Below are 13,739 nucleotides of genomic sequence, written 5' to 3'. Positions count from 1 at the left end.
AGGGAACCATGAATGCCAACATGTACTGTGACATAGTGAAGCAGAGCATGATCCCCTCCCTTCAGAGACTGGGCCGCAGGGCAGTATTCCAGCATGATAACGACTCCAAACACACCTCCGAGACGACCACTGCCTTGTTAAAGAAGCTGAGGGTGAAGGTGATGGACTGGCCAAACATGTCTCCAGACCTAAACCCTATTGAGCATCTGTGGGGCATCCTCAAACGGAAGGTGGAGGAGCACAAGGTCTCTAACATCCACCAGCTCCGTGATGTCATCATGGAGGAGTGGAAGAGGACTCCAGTGGCAACCTGTGAAGCTCTGGTGAACTCCATGCCCAAGAGGGTTAAGGCAGTGCTGGAAAATAATGGTGGCCACGCAAAATATTGACACTTTGGGAACAATTTGGACATTTTCACTTAGAGGTGTACTCACTTTTGTTGCCAGTGGTTTAGACATTAATGGCTGTGTGTTGAGTTACACTTTGAGGGGACAGCAAAAATACACTGTTACACAAGCTGTACACTCACTACCTTACATTGTAGCAAAGTGTCATTTCTTCAGTGTTGTCACATTAAAAGATATAATCAAATATTTACAAAAATGTGAGGGGTGTACGCACTTTTGTGAGATACTGTATACACACACACACACACACACACACACACATATATATATATATGTATATATGTATATATATATATATACACACACACACACACATATATATATATATATATTATATATATATATATATATTATATATATATATATATATATATATATATATATATATATATATATATATAAATAATGCTGTTGGTTAAGAGGTTTATTAGCAACAGTTTCATCGTTCACATGAGTGTCTCTGTGGAGGATCTCTCTTCCTACTCACACTGAGGATTTCTAACCAGTTAACGGTCAAAAGAAGTTGCCCAAATTTGCACCCAGACAATAGAGATGATATGCATATCTCCAAAACCACGCTTCCTTTATTTATGAAATTATCTGCACCCTTCCCCCAGCTCAGTCCGAAAGCAAAACGGATTTGCACTGTGTGGACATGGAAATGATCCCTAATCAAACATGAACCTAAAAAGCGCCAATACTCCTGTAGCTGCTGCTTGTGCTCAAGAGAGAATTTGGCATGGAAAGTGGAGAATGATGAAACGGTTTTGTGCCTTGGCCTTGTGGGTGGCTACTGTTGGGTGTGAACGCAGCTCCAGTGAACTCGGCATGCTTCAAAAAAGCTCCTAGGGTTGACCTACTGTACTGCACAGGTATTCTTGGACAGAGAACAAAAACGTTTTTTTTTAGGCTCGGCGGGGAACGGCTCGAAGCCAGTCGGCTGAATTCCAGCACAGAAATAAAAAAAGCCTATGAGGTGAGAGCTCAAAAGCACACAATCCTGAGATCTAGTGAAGAGCTTACTCATTGCTGAAGTGTTATTTACAACCACAGTGAATAACTTAAGCTTTATTACTACATCCTGTTATACAATCCTGAAAAGAAATGTACTATAAAAATGTACTAACCTGCTTACAGTAATCCAGTCTCAGTGTGTTTAGATCAATGTGTCACACTCTCGTCCCCCCCCCCCCAACTCTCTCTCTCATTCTCTCTCTCACACAAACACACACACACACTTTACAGCTAAGCAGCCACTACCCACAAGCCGGTTGAAATTTGATAAGCACAAGCCTGGTAACTTTCAATGGTCACTAAACCCTCTCCACTAGCCCTGAGGGAGCACCCTATCAAGTGAAAATGCAAATGCTCTACTGCACCGCTGAGGTAAATGGCAGCTCGAGTGGATGAGCTGTGTAATACCACAATAGAATATGATTTTCGTTTTGTGATGATGAAGCCACTCGATGAAAGCACAGACCTACTGAGCCTCTTCCAAATCTCCACATGTGGCACCCCCACCCCTCCACCACCTCCCCTGAATCTCTCATCTGTTCTCGCAATAACAGAAAAGATTTGACACATTAGAACACGCCTTATAAAACCCAATATTCAGAATGAACAGAATGCATCCTAAGCACATATAAATACAGATACAAATAGGAGACAGGCTCTTTATGGTTTGTTACCTTTATTTATTTTTAAACGTTCACAGGGCTTCTGGTTGAGCCCAGTGTGCATCAGGACTGGGATTTCAGGTTTTTTACTTTTATGCGGGCGTGAGCGAGTAGTTAGATACGAACCTCGCAAGACAAACAAAAAGCACATGAGCTTTTGGCACTGTCTGATTCATTTACAGTGTCTACCTATTCATCCTTAGTAACCGCCCTGTCTGGATCAAGGCAGTTTCAATTAGGCTACCAATTTGAAGATATTTTGGGAAATAGGGTCAAATAAAGTCGTTAGATAAGAGTGCAAATAAAAATAATGGGTGAGCAGGAATGAAAGAAAATCTTATTTTATGCAGGCCAGTGATGTAGCTGAGGTCGATGAGCTCACAGATTCACAGATCATGACGACAGTGCTGGCAATTTTGGATTGGGGGTGTTGGTTAAATCTGGATACAGATATTTGGAGTGTTAAGCAGACACAGACAGTACAATTCTACTCGTATAGCACGTTTTACACCGGTCATTGTCTCAAAGCAGCTTAACAGAAATATAAAACACAGGATACAGATTTTAGGTGTGTGAATTTATCCCTATTGAGCAAGCCGGTGGCGACAGTGGCGAGGAAAAACTCCCTAAGACGATATGAGGAAGAAACCTTAAGAGGAACCAGACTCGGAAGGGAACCCGTCCTCATCTGGGTGACAAAAGATAGTGTGAAAGTAAAAGAAAGTTCATTATGGTTTTACATGAAGTCTTTGTTGAACTAGTCCACAGAGACATTTTGTTACCATGCAGATGTAGAGTACAGGCCAAGAAAATCTCCACACAGGCGCTGGAGGTTAAATTCAGGTCTCGGTGAACAAAAGCACACAAACACTAAAGGCCTGGAGAATCAAAGCGGTATTAACCTCAATCTCGTTAATTAAAGCCAGCTACTGCAGCTCGGCAAAGACACTAAAATCAATTACCTCGTCGAGTACTGATCCATCACGTCGCTTGTTTACAATTTAATCCTGAACTTGTCAAAGCCATTATTTTCTTAATAACAACTTCCTTTCCAGGCTGCTTCGTCTTGAGCCTCATCTCTATGGGAGCAGAAAGGTCGTAAGCTTTCGTGCTCCCCGGGGCACAGCACGCCGCCGCTCTAATTATTCCTATGTATGAAATGACAAATGAAGTAGATCAAACCCAAGGTGCCAGGAGGCCTTATGATGTCTGCTCAGATGTATGGGTTAAAACCTGAGGTCGCTAACTGCGAGAAAGAAAAGCAAAACTAGTTAATGCCGTGTGACGATAATTACGTGGGTGACCTCTGAGAGGATCAAGCTGTTCCAATTGCAGAAGCTGATCTAATTGCAGTCGTCGTCTCACGTCTCACCAAAGGACAAGGAAAAAAAAAATCTTACCTCTAGTATAATTGCCAGTTCATTCCACGCTGACAAAAACAATAAAATAGGTTCCGCAGTCCCTGCGTCTGACCTCGAGAAAAACAATACCCTCAGCGTCTGCCAGGAAAAGTACCCCCAAAACTAGTTAGCACTAGTGCACGGCGAAGATCAATGAGCAAATGATTAGCAAACGCACTCTTCACAGCATGCCAGTAATCATTGAGGAATCTCTCCTGCATTATTTACGGCCTAATGTATAATTCAGCGCTAACAGCAGATTTAATGCATAAATAAAGCCGTGGTGCGCTTACATTAAATGTTTACTCACTAAAACAGGATTCAGAGCTACAACCGTTTCAGCGGTGCGCCTCTCAAACTTTCAGACCCGTCATCTTTTTTTTACCACACTGAAAACAGAAACATGCTTTCCAGGTTACTTTCATCTAAAAACCGAAGGTGAAGGATTCAAATGTGCTCGGCTGTCGGGAAGCAGACTAGAACGTTGAGAACACAAAAATAAGATAAACAATATTACGAGCTGTTAATGTGAACTGAACGTTTGCACAGCTTGAGATACGAGCAAATCGGAGCAGATTATTCAATAAGTGGCTTAAACTAGTGTCTTTACTACAGTTAAATAAAAATCGTGGATAGGGTTGACACCAAGGACGGTCTAAAGCGAGGCTAACAAATTTAAACGGACGAATCAGAAATGAATTAGCTAGCCCACTGGGTAAATAAAAGCTCCAGTGTGGTGTGCAGACTAGTCCCATGCTTTGGTTTTCCAAAAAACTAAATAACTTGCTTAAGAAGTAGTAACTAATGTAATGTAATAATTTGTGTCAAGTTTGTTAAGCGTGTTAATACGGACTAACAGACAAGAAGTACATTTATGGCATTTTAGCAGATGCCGTTATCCATTTATCCCCCTCTTTTTTTTTTTTTATACAACTGAGCATTTGAGTGTTAAGGGCCTTGCTCAATTGCCCATGGTTTGGTGGTGCTGGGACTTGAACTCGTAACCTTCAGATCAAGTCCAATGTCTTATTATTGGCCTGTATAATCATCATGTAAATGGTAGATGGTCTACACTTATATAGCGCTTTTATCCAAAGTGCTTTACACTGGTTCTCATTCACCCATACACACACACACCAACGGTAGCAGAGCTGCCATGCAAAGCGCTAACTTGCCATCGGGAGCAACTTGGGGTTCAGTGTCTTGCCCAAGGACACTTTGGCATGTGGAGTAATCTGAGCCGGGAATCGAACCGCCAACCCTACGATTAGTGGACAACCCGCTCTACCACCCATGTAGTGAGAGTACCCTCAGACGTACCCTCAGACTCTACCCTCAGTGTCCAATGTTTCACATAAAAGATGTGTTCTGTCATTTCATTACAAGCAAATGCTATTTAAGTCTAAGGCTAGAGTATTTATTTTCTCTCTGTACGTTTTAAACATACAAACTTTTGTTTTAACGGAAAAGCTTAACCTCGGAATTTACAACCTCCGACTAGGAAAACCTAAAGAAACCCCCCTTTTAACTCGCGATTCCTATTCGGTCTCCTCGACTCAAGAGTTCAGCAAGTGATACCAAATCAGCATGGCTGCAAACAGCATCGACGGTAAACAAAGGAGCACGTTTAAATGAGTTAATCTGTATATACAAGAATTTTGTAAATAAACAAACACTCGCCACAGTAAGCGTTGTACACCTGAACACACAGAGGTCAAAAACCACCATTGTAGGAGGTAAGTTCAAAGCAGGATTTTATCACCACGTTGTTAAATCTATTTGTCCGCCAGGCAAGTACAAATTAAAAACTAATAGCCCGGATGTAAAATCTGCTTGTCCCAGGCACTCGGGCTACTGATTTGTTCACACTCGCCTTTAATGGTATTAACACATGAGGAGAGAAAGCAGTGCCTGTGACAGCTCAGCTCCTCTTTATTGCCTGCACTGTGCTGAATAAACATGTCTGGATTCCCCTTTCCTTTCCTCTTACTATTACAATTACAGAGGCAGAAAAAAAACCCCCCAAAAAACCCTCAAGCTGCTTCAGGGCTTATTAAAAAGATCAGCTTCGATTACCCCGACTGTTCCTCATCAACAAACCGCCAACATTTACAGTCCACGTAGAACGAACGCGAAACGTTTTTCTGCTTTAAAATCGATCCGGAGCGATTCTGGATTCAGTATTCGAGACCAAATTTGATCTCGATCTCCACGCGGCTGGAATTCACACGTCTCTCCGGTCTGTCTTGTTTGTGGTCTGACCTGTGTCCTGTCTCCCAGGTGATGAGCAAGCGTCTGTAGTTACTGTATCTATTGTTACAGCCGAGGTGCCAAGAAGGAGCTTACGTTCTCGTAAACAAAGCACACGCTCCATACAGGGACACAATTAAGCCCTCGTTTAGGTGCGTTGCGCTTTACGAGCCAGGCTAACCTTTAATAGAGCGTGTAGATTTTTGCACACCAACCAGGCGTGTGGTAAATAAACCATGAAAGCAACCCTCCCCCTATCTATTCCCGACAGCTAAAAATCTGCGGCGCTTCAAAACCCAAGTTGAATTTCTGGCTTGACTATGTCGAGCAGAGACAATCCACAAGACAACAGTGGAGCGCGGAGGTGCCAAAATGACATTAATTGCCCCTGGCCTTTCTGGAAATTCATTAAGCATAGCATTAACGGGCTGCGCTGTGCCACTGGCTCTCGAGGAGACGCGATGCCATTACAGGCGGGCAGACGTCGAGTCGCTTCTATCACGCCAGCAGATTAAATAACACGCCTCCCTGAGCCCTGTCAAACACTCAGCTGCCTCCGGTTTGTTAAGGAAAGCCTGTTTGCAGCACGACGCAATTCGATCCAAAAGTTTGCTTGATGCCTGTGTATAGAATGCTCAGGATGCATTTCATTTCTCAGAAACCTGACCTTTAGTGCTGTGTGTAAGCGCATTCAATATTTAAACGTGACATTCATGTCATCTTTGTACCATGAGTAAGTGTTTAACGATTTACATTCGCCGTTCCAAACGTGAGATCTTTTCACCTCATGATTCATGATTCAACATGATTCATTTTCACCTCAATAACATGCTTGCGTGTTTGCACTTCACGAAGCACACTTGATATTCTTATTGGCAGCTGCTGTGAAACGGACGCCAGCTGTTAATGTACATTTAAGCATTAAACATTTACTAGGCTTTCTCCACTCGCCTTCAGAGACAGAGACGGAGGAGATAATCGGACGCCCTCACTCCGAAAACGAAGCCGCACGCTACCACCGCGATTAGCTAAAAGAGCTCTACGCCGCTTTGGGGGCGTGGCATTCGACCTGCGCCTCACCGTCAGACGTAAACAAATCCGATATTAGCGCGACCGAGCGCTGCCTTCAGAAACGCAGCGACTTGCTAATTCAATTATTCAGTGTGAGTAAACTGCTGGTTGACCTCTGGGGAGATCCTTAAACGCAGCGACACAGAAACTCAGTTCTCTCAAAAAAAAAAAAGTGAAAGGAAAAAAAAGACACACACACACACACACACACACACACACACACACACACACACAACAAAGCAGCAAGCAAATCCGGTTTCATATTCAAGCTAGAAAAAAAAGCCCTGAAAACACTAGCTTTGTCATTATGAAAGCCAGAAGAAAAAGCACCCTACAGATATTTACTCACACATCCCACACATCTAAAATGCTCACGCACCATAAAATCACCTTCAAATCAGTAGCACGGATAACACCCCTGCTTTGTTTTACTCCACCAGATGTTATAGTGCTTTCCAGATTGTATTGTTTGACGTGCTACCAAACGCTCGACGTGGACGTGCGGAGCTCAAACAATGAACGGTTCAGTACGAGTGATGCTTATGGATTTGGGGAAAACGGGATGAGGTTTCTTTCGGAGTAATACAAGACAATGAAAACATGCTGTGCCTTGCGCTGGCTTTCAGTTCCACTGTGGGAGTGCGCTCTCCAGATCTTTACCTCAGGCTATCCTCAAAGGCAAGCGTAACAGAGTTCACAAACGCTATACACGCCGTAAACTGAAGGATTAGGGTGAAATATTCTCCATTTAGTTGTTATGATTTACCTACACTCACTGAAAACAAATGCTTCCTTGTCACTGGGGTGGTATCTTCATCTTTCGCACCTTTTATATGGTAATGCGAATGCAGCATAACTGGAATACCCTTACAGGTACATTTCAATCAGGTACACCATACACACTTTTCCAGGTCAAATGTACAAAACCCTTCACAATATCACCCCGGTGACAATGAAGGGTACAGTTTAGTAACCTTTTTTTATACAGATGTTTACAGAAAGGCAAATACCCTCCTCGAAAAGCGCTTATCTTCCAGCCATCACCCTGACTCATGCTTTGATGATGTTCTCTGCAGGAACTCGCACCAAAGCGTTCCAGCGTATCGCTTAAAGTGAGCGACTACCATCGAGTCTTTCATCTATACAGAACAACCAACACAACTGTTATCAGATGATGGAAAAATATGTTGTCTTTACAACTCTTACTCAAACCTCACACGTGATGAACATATACTGTGGTCAAAGATATAAGAAGGATTTATTATAACTCATTATAAACAGTCATAATTGTATGAATTAGCCAGATAGTCGCCTATAAAAGAGTTCATGACGTGAATTACTGGCAAGAGAGAAATGATAAACATGCGAGAGAGAGAACAAGAAAACTATCGCAGCTTAACGTCTCGGGGATTTCGATCTAAAGTTCTCTAGATTTATTCCCAGACAGAAAAGTCACTCGGGAGAACCAGCTTAGAACCACTTTATCGTGAAAGCCTCCATCTTCCAGGACGTGCTCGAGAGATACAATACGAATGTCGCTCGTCGTCTTTTAAAAGAGTTTTTTTTCCCCCGAAGGTCCACTGAGGCGACTTGTATGGTTTACGGTTTAGACTGAAAAACCATCCTCTCTTCCAGAATGACATCATTGTGAGACCTTATGACTAGACCTTTTTTATGAAAAGGGGGGAAGTATATTGAGTATATTACATAGCACAGAGTGTGTAAAAGAAGAAAGAAAGGAGGGGGGAGGGGGAAGAAAAAAAAAACTGAGCAGAGTCTAGATGACATGCAAACCAAGTATGCTCGATAAAACAGTGATTACAGGGAAAAAGAAAACAAGACACTTCCCCCTCACACACAGGACTTGTAGACTGATATCAGATAAGCCCAACTGTGAAACAAATACTGTTTAAGATTAGCCTTCTCAACCATGTTGTTGGGGTTTTTTTTGGGTTTTTAATAACACCCACACTGCCATAGGCTTGACTAATCACACCCAGGCCACCGCAGGCCAAGGTTCACATGGTTTATTCAGCTCAGGGGAAGTGAGGCTGACTTGGCTGTCCTCGGCAGCCTCCAACTGGTCAAGCGAGTCCATCAAAACCCCCCTCGGGTTTGCAGTAAACAAATGGCTCTAACTCATCACTTCCAATCTCTGGAAGGCGGTGCATGGGGGAGGAACGCCCGAGTGTTATGAATGCTCATCAGAGACATGCCCGTTGGACTGAGTAGGTAGCTTTGTGGTTATTCTAAATATTAGTCATCTGAGCTCATTGGAGACCAGTATATGTGTGTGTGTATATATATATATATATATATATATATATATATATATATATATATATATATATATATATATATATATAGATAGATAGATAGATAGATAGAAACAAACTTCACGCATTCTTCAAATACGTCTCGCTTTGGGAAATTCTGTAAATATAATCTTCCAGTAAGGCTTCCCTTCGAAAAGGTCCCATGTGGAATCTCTTTAAAGAGAAGAACCCTTTTCCACTAAAGCGTAACCCATGTACACTTGATATAACGACAGCCGTGACCGTAAACTGTTGCATAGTACTAATTAACTGCAAAGAAGTGTTGCTGTTGGTTTTTTTTCCTCCTTAAGTATTTGCATAAATGGAAAATCTTCCAAGGAGGATTTCTTTAGAAAAAGTTCCAAGCAGAGTCTCTTAAAAAAAAAAAAAACTCAAAACAATGCAAAGAACCAACAAAGAACCCTTATCCACCAAAAACCTTACCCGTATACACCTGATACATCAATGATTGCATAGCATGACTTTATGCTAATACATATTTCTAAGTAATTACACACAAAAAACTAAGTGTTTGGTTTTTTTTTTTGTCCTGTTACGGGAAGCTCTAAGGATTCTTTAAGGATAAGGAAAGTTTCCTTACAAGGGTTCCAAGTGGCTTGTGTTTAGAAAGATGGAAACTTCGCAAAGAACCCCAAAAACAAAACTATCCAAAACATGGGTCTTTCAGAAAAGGCATTTAACCTTTTATAAATGCTTCAAACACAAGAACCCTCGTTTCAAAAGGTTAAAAGTGGAACAGAACAGCAGTGAAGTTTGGTCTTTCTGTTTAAACCATGAGGTTCTCACAGGTTAGGTTTCTCCAACAGAGGTTCTTCAAAGAACTTTATTTCTGTTATTACTTTTTCTACTAAAAATTGTTCCTCTGTGTGGGTTCTAAAGACAATCTCCTTCAAAGGAACCTTTTGTAAACAAACAAAAAAAAACATTTTAATGGTTTCCACAGAACTACTAACACATGACCATTGTAAAGGTTAAAAGGTTAAATCTAGAACAGTACTCTCTCTAGCCTTGGTCTGTCTTTCCGTGGAAACCCTTGAATGTTTAGCTATTTAAATAAAAAATAAAAAAAAAGGTTTCTCTGAAGGAGAGAGGTTTTTCCTTATAAACATCCCAAAAAAAAACTCTTCTTTTTTTCCTAAGACATTCAAAGCTCGTTTCCTTTTCACTGAAAAAATAAAAGGTGAAAAGTTGATTCGGAGTGCAGCGCGTGCTTTGAAGTTAGTAATGTTAGCCAGTATTGCTAACATTCCCTCAGTATCCCCCCTTCTCCCCCCTCCACTCCCCCCTCCCCTCCACACTGTATTAGAAGTACTCACCCCGCCAGTCTGGTGGTCTCCAAGTTCCGATGGGCAGCTTCAAACCACTTCGTACCGTAAATAATCCCCGTTGTTGTTTTTTTCTCCCTTATGGAAAGAAAGAAAGAAAGAAAGAAGCCCCACTACTCCCTCCTCGGGCCGGGCCCGAATCCAAGCGCGCGGAGCTGAGCGGGTCTCGCGCAGCCACTTTATCCTACATGCGGATGGGAAACAGGCTCACGCGCTCAACAAAAGAGCGAACTCGTTTCCCTCAAACACTCGCCTCTGGTGAACAAAAACACACACGCATACACGCGCGCGCACACATACACACACGCGCGCGCACACACACACATATACACACACACACACACGGCGGAGCTCCTTCCTCGTCTTCCGTTTCACCGCGTGATAAACTCCGAAATGTTTGAGAAACGGCGCGGTAGTTCGAGGCGAGGAAATCACCGAGTTCGCCGCTTACACACTCCGCTTCCTTTTTTCACACACACACGCACACACACGCACACACACGCACGCGCGCGCACGCACGCACACACACACACTCACTCACTCACTCACTCACTCTCTCCCTCTCATATGCGCGCACACACATAGCTCGCTCTCTCTCTCTCTCTCTCTCTTTCAGCTGTTCACCAGACGCATCCACATGGCTGACCTACTAGTCTTTCTTTATCCAGACACTATGAAGGAGAATTACACCACCCTCCCTCCCCCACACCACACCTCACACGACACTAAAACACGGACTGGATCCCAATTAGCGCGCGCACAAAAGCGTCATGATTGATGCGCCGGTAAAAGCGAGAAGATCAACTACTGCCACAGTGAACTGCAGTAAATGAGCATTAACGCTCTGCAACACCAGGCACGTACACACACACACGTACACACACCCCAAACGGCATTTAAAGCATGCCGTTGATTAAATAATGTAAGTGAGGCATGCATTCCGCGCATTGATTTGTCTCGTGTGTGTGTGCGAGAGAGAGTGTGTGTGTAATAGCTGAGGAACGGCTCGCCTTTATGATCCTGTTATAAATGGTGATGACAAACAAAGGCTGCAAATTCCACATGCATACGTGGATTCAATTTGGCTCCTGGATAGCATTTAAATCTAAAGGTTAGGTACACTTAAAAAAAAAAAAAAAAAAAAAAAAAAAAAAAAAAAAAAAAGGGGGGGGGGTGTTCCTTCAAGGGGTCTTGGCTTGATTAACATGGTTGGTTCTAGCTTTCTCTGTGAAAAGAAACTCCTCTGTTGGAGGGTTCTTAAAAAAAAAAAAACTGGGGATTTTCCCAGAGAGACTAACAAAAGAAACCTCTAGGGAGGCCAATTTAACCAAATCTGATATGACAATGATGTAGAGCATGTGACCTTACATTATTACATAGTACTAAGTAACTTATTATACATAATGTGCTGGGTTTTTTTTTTTAAATTCTAAGTAGAATCTCGCAAAAGAGGATTCCCCCCCCCATCTCTTTCAAAAATACACACACAAAGAACCTATGAAGAACTCTTTACTATCGAATACATTTAACCCATATAAATCTGACTGTGTACCATGTGACCTTTATGCTGCGTTCGACTCGGGAGTTCTCCATAAAAACATTCAAAGTAGACTCTCTTGAGAAAGCCGGAAAATACACCACGAACACATCGGGAATCCTTTTTCTTCCTATATAAAAAGGCAACACACTACAATAAGAGCCAGGGGGTGTAAACTTTTGAACAGGATAAACTAACAAGTGTAAAATGTTATTTTTTTTCCCCCATTTAGTACTGCCCTTCAGTATCTACACAAGATATTTACATGTTTCCCAGAAGACAAAGAACAATTTACACCCATCATCCTGTTCAAAAGTTTACACCCCCCCGGATCTTAATGTATCGTGTTGCCTAATTGAGCATCAGTGAATGTTTGCACCTTTTGTAATAGTTGTGTACGAGTCCCTCAGTTATCCTCAGTGTGAAAAGATGGAACTCAATCATACAGCCACTGTTGGAAAGGGGTCAAACATGCAGAAGATGCTGGAAAAGCAAATATTGTGCAGGACCTGCACATAAACAAGCATTTGAGAGTTCCCAAAAAAAAAAAAAAAAACCCCTCAAATCGGAAATACATTTTATATTCCCATTCCAAATCATTTAAAACTGTTCACTGGCATATAATTTAGTAAAAACAAACAACACTAATGATATCGAAGACATTTCACGAAATCCTGGAATCAAAACTGACCGTTTTTCACCCCGTCAGTTCATGTCACTTGGTCATGTGGTGCACAAACTACCAGTTATAAAACTGTAATTATTTTCACGTCACGTCTCTAAACGAGAGCTCTAGATCTGATCTCTCAGCCACCTTTGTTGGTGCATCGTAGATGTCCTGCTCACTATATTCCTACCGATTTAATCGTTCTACAGTAAACGCGCAGTGGTTTTAAATGCAACTGCTTTGTCTCTTCTGGTCAGAATGTAATCAGCTAGAAACAAAGGCTATTTGCAGGATGAAGGCGGCCCTCCTCGCCGACCAGCACACAGCACATATTTAAGGAGGCAGCCAAGATCAATAGGAATCAGGTTTGGTGTAGTGTAGAGCCCTTTATTGTGCTGCAAAGCATGTAGCTTGTCAGGTTTTCAAAAGGAGGAGGTGTCCCTTGTGATCCCAGTGCTGGCAAACGCTCTCCAGCTCCAGGGAAGCCAGAGACATTGTGACTCCTGTTCTCTTGACAATTCTCAGCTCAGCCCTCACACACACACACACACAGTCTCACTCACACTCACATGTGGGCATGTGCATGTGTACGTGCAAGCGCTCTCTCTCTCACACACACACACACACACACACACACACACACACACACACAGCAGGCTGCCTCCTCCCTCCCAGTGAACGTTTGGGCTGCACATTCAAGCATATTTATTACATTTACTCAAGTGCGTCCTTATTTATTTCTCCTTACCAGCCTGGTCCCGACAGTATAGAATGAGCTCAACAGGAAACCCGAGTCACTCACTGATGCAGAATTCACTGAGCAAGAGGAAGCTATTTAGAGAATGCACTTTTCAAAGGAGATACCAATTGTCGCTCTCGGGCTGCCAATACAAGATTAGCTTCTAGCACGAGGGCGGGCAGGCGGGGGAGGGCTTGTGATGGGGAATTGGTCCAGTTTGGAGTTTGGGGGTGAGGAAGAGACAGTGGTGTGTTTGACATGGCTGCAGACTGTCAATTACTGGACCTGCTGAAGAAGGAGGGGGGGGGGGAGAAAGAAAAAAAGAAAAAAA

General features: G+C 42.6%; 1 protein-coding gene across 3 annotated transcripts in view; it reads right to left on the bottom strand.

Annotated features, from left to right (window-relative positions):
• The window catches only part of rerea (arginine-glutamic acid dipeptide (RE) repeats a), a 193,788-nt gene that overhangs the window by 105,761 nt on the left and 74,288 nt on the right, over window positions 1-13,739 (bottom strand). Inside the window, exon 1 of one of the 3 annotated variants that reach the window (XM_053643152.1) lies at window positions 10,457-10,956. The exons of 1 other annotated variant lie outside the window; for it this stretch is intronic. The gene's annotated coding sequence lies outside the window, so the exon portion shown is untranslated. Of the gene's footprint in view, window positions 1-10,456; window positions 10,957-13,739 lie in introns of those variants that run through there. One more of the 3 variants, XM_053643154.1, reaches the window with a different exon arrangement.

The sequence above is a fragment of the Ictalurus furcatus genome, chromosome 15 (genome assembly GCF_023375685.1).
Source record: "Ictalurus furcatus strain D&B chromosome 15, Billie_1.0, whole genome shotgun sequence".
In the NCBI taxonomy this organism is placed as follows: Eukaryota; Metazoa; Chordata; class Actinopteri; order Siluriformes; family Ictaluridae; genus Ictalurus; species Ictalurus furcatus.
Note: the sequence above shows the minus strand (reverse complement) of the source record. Positions and strands in the feature narration are given on the sequence as shown.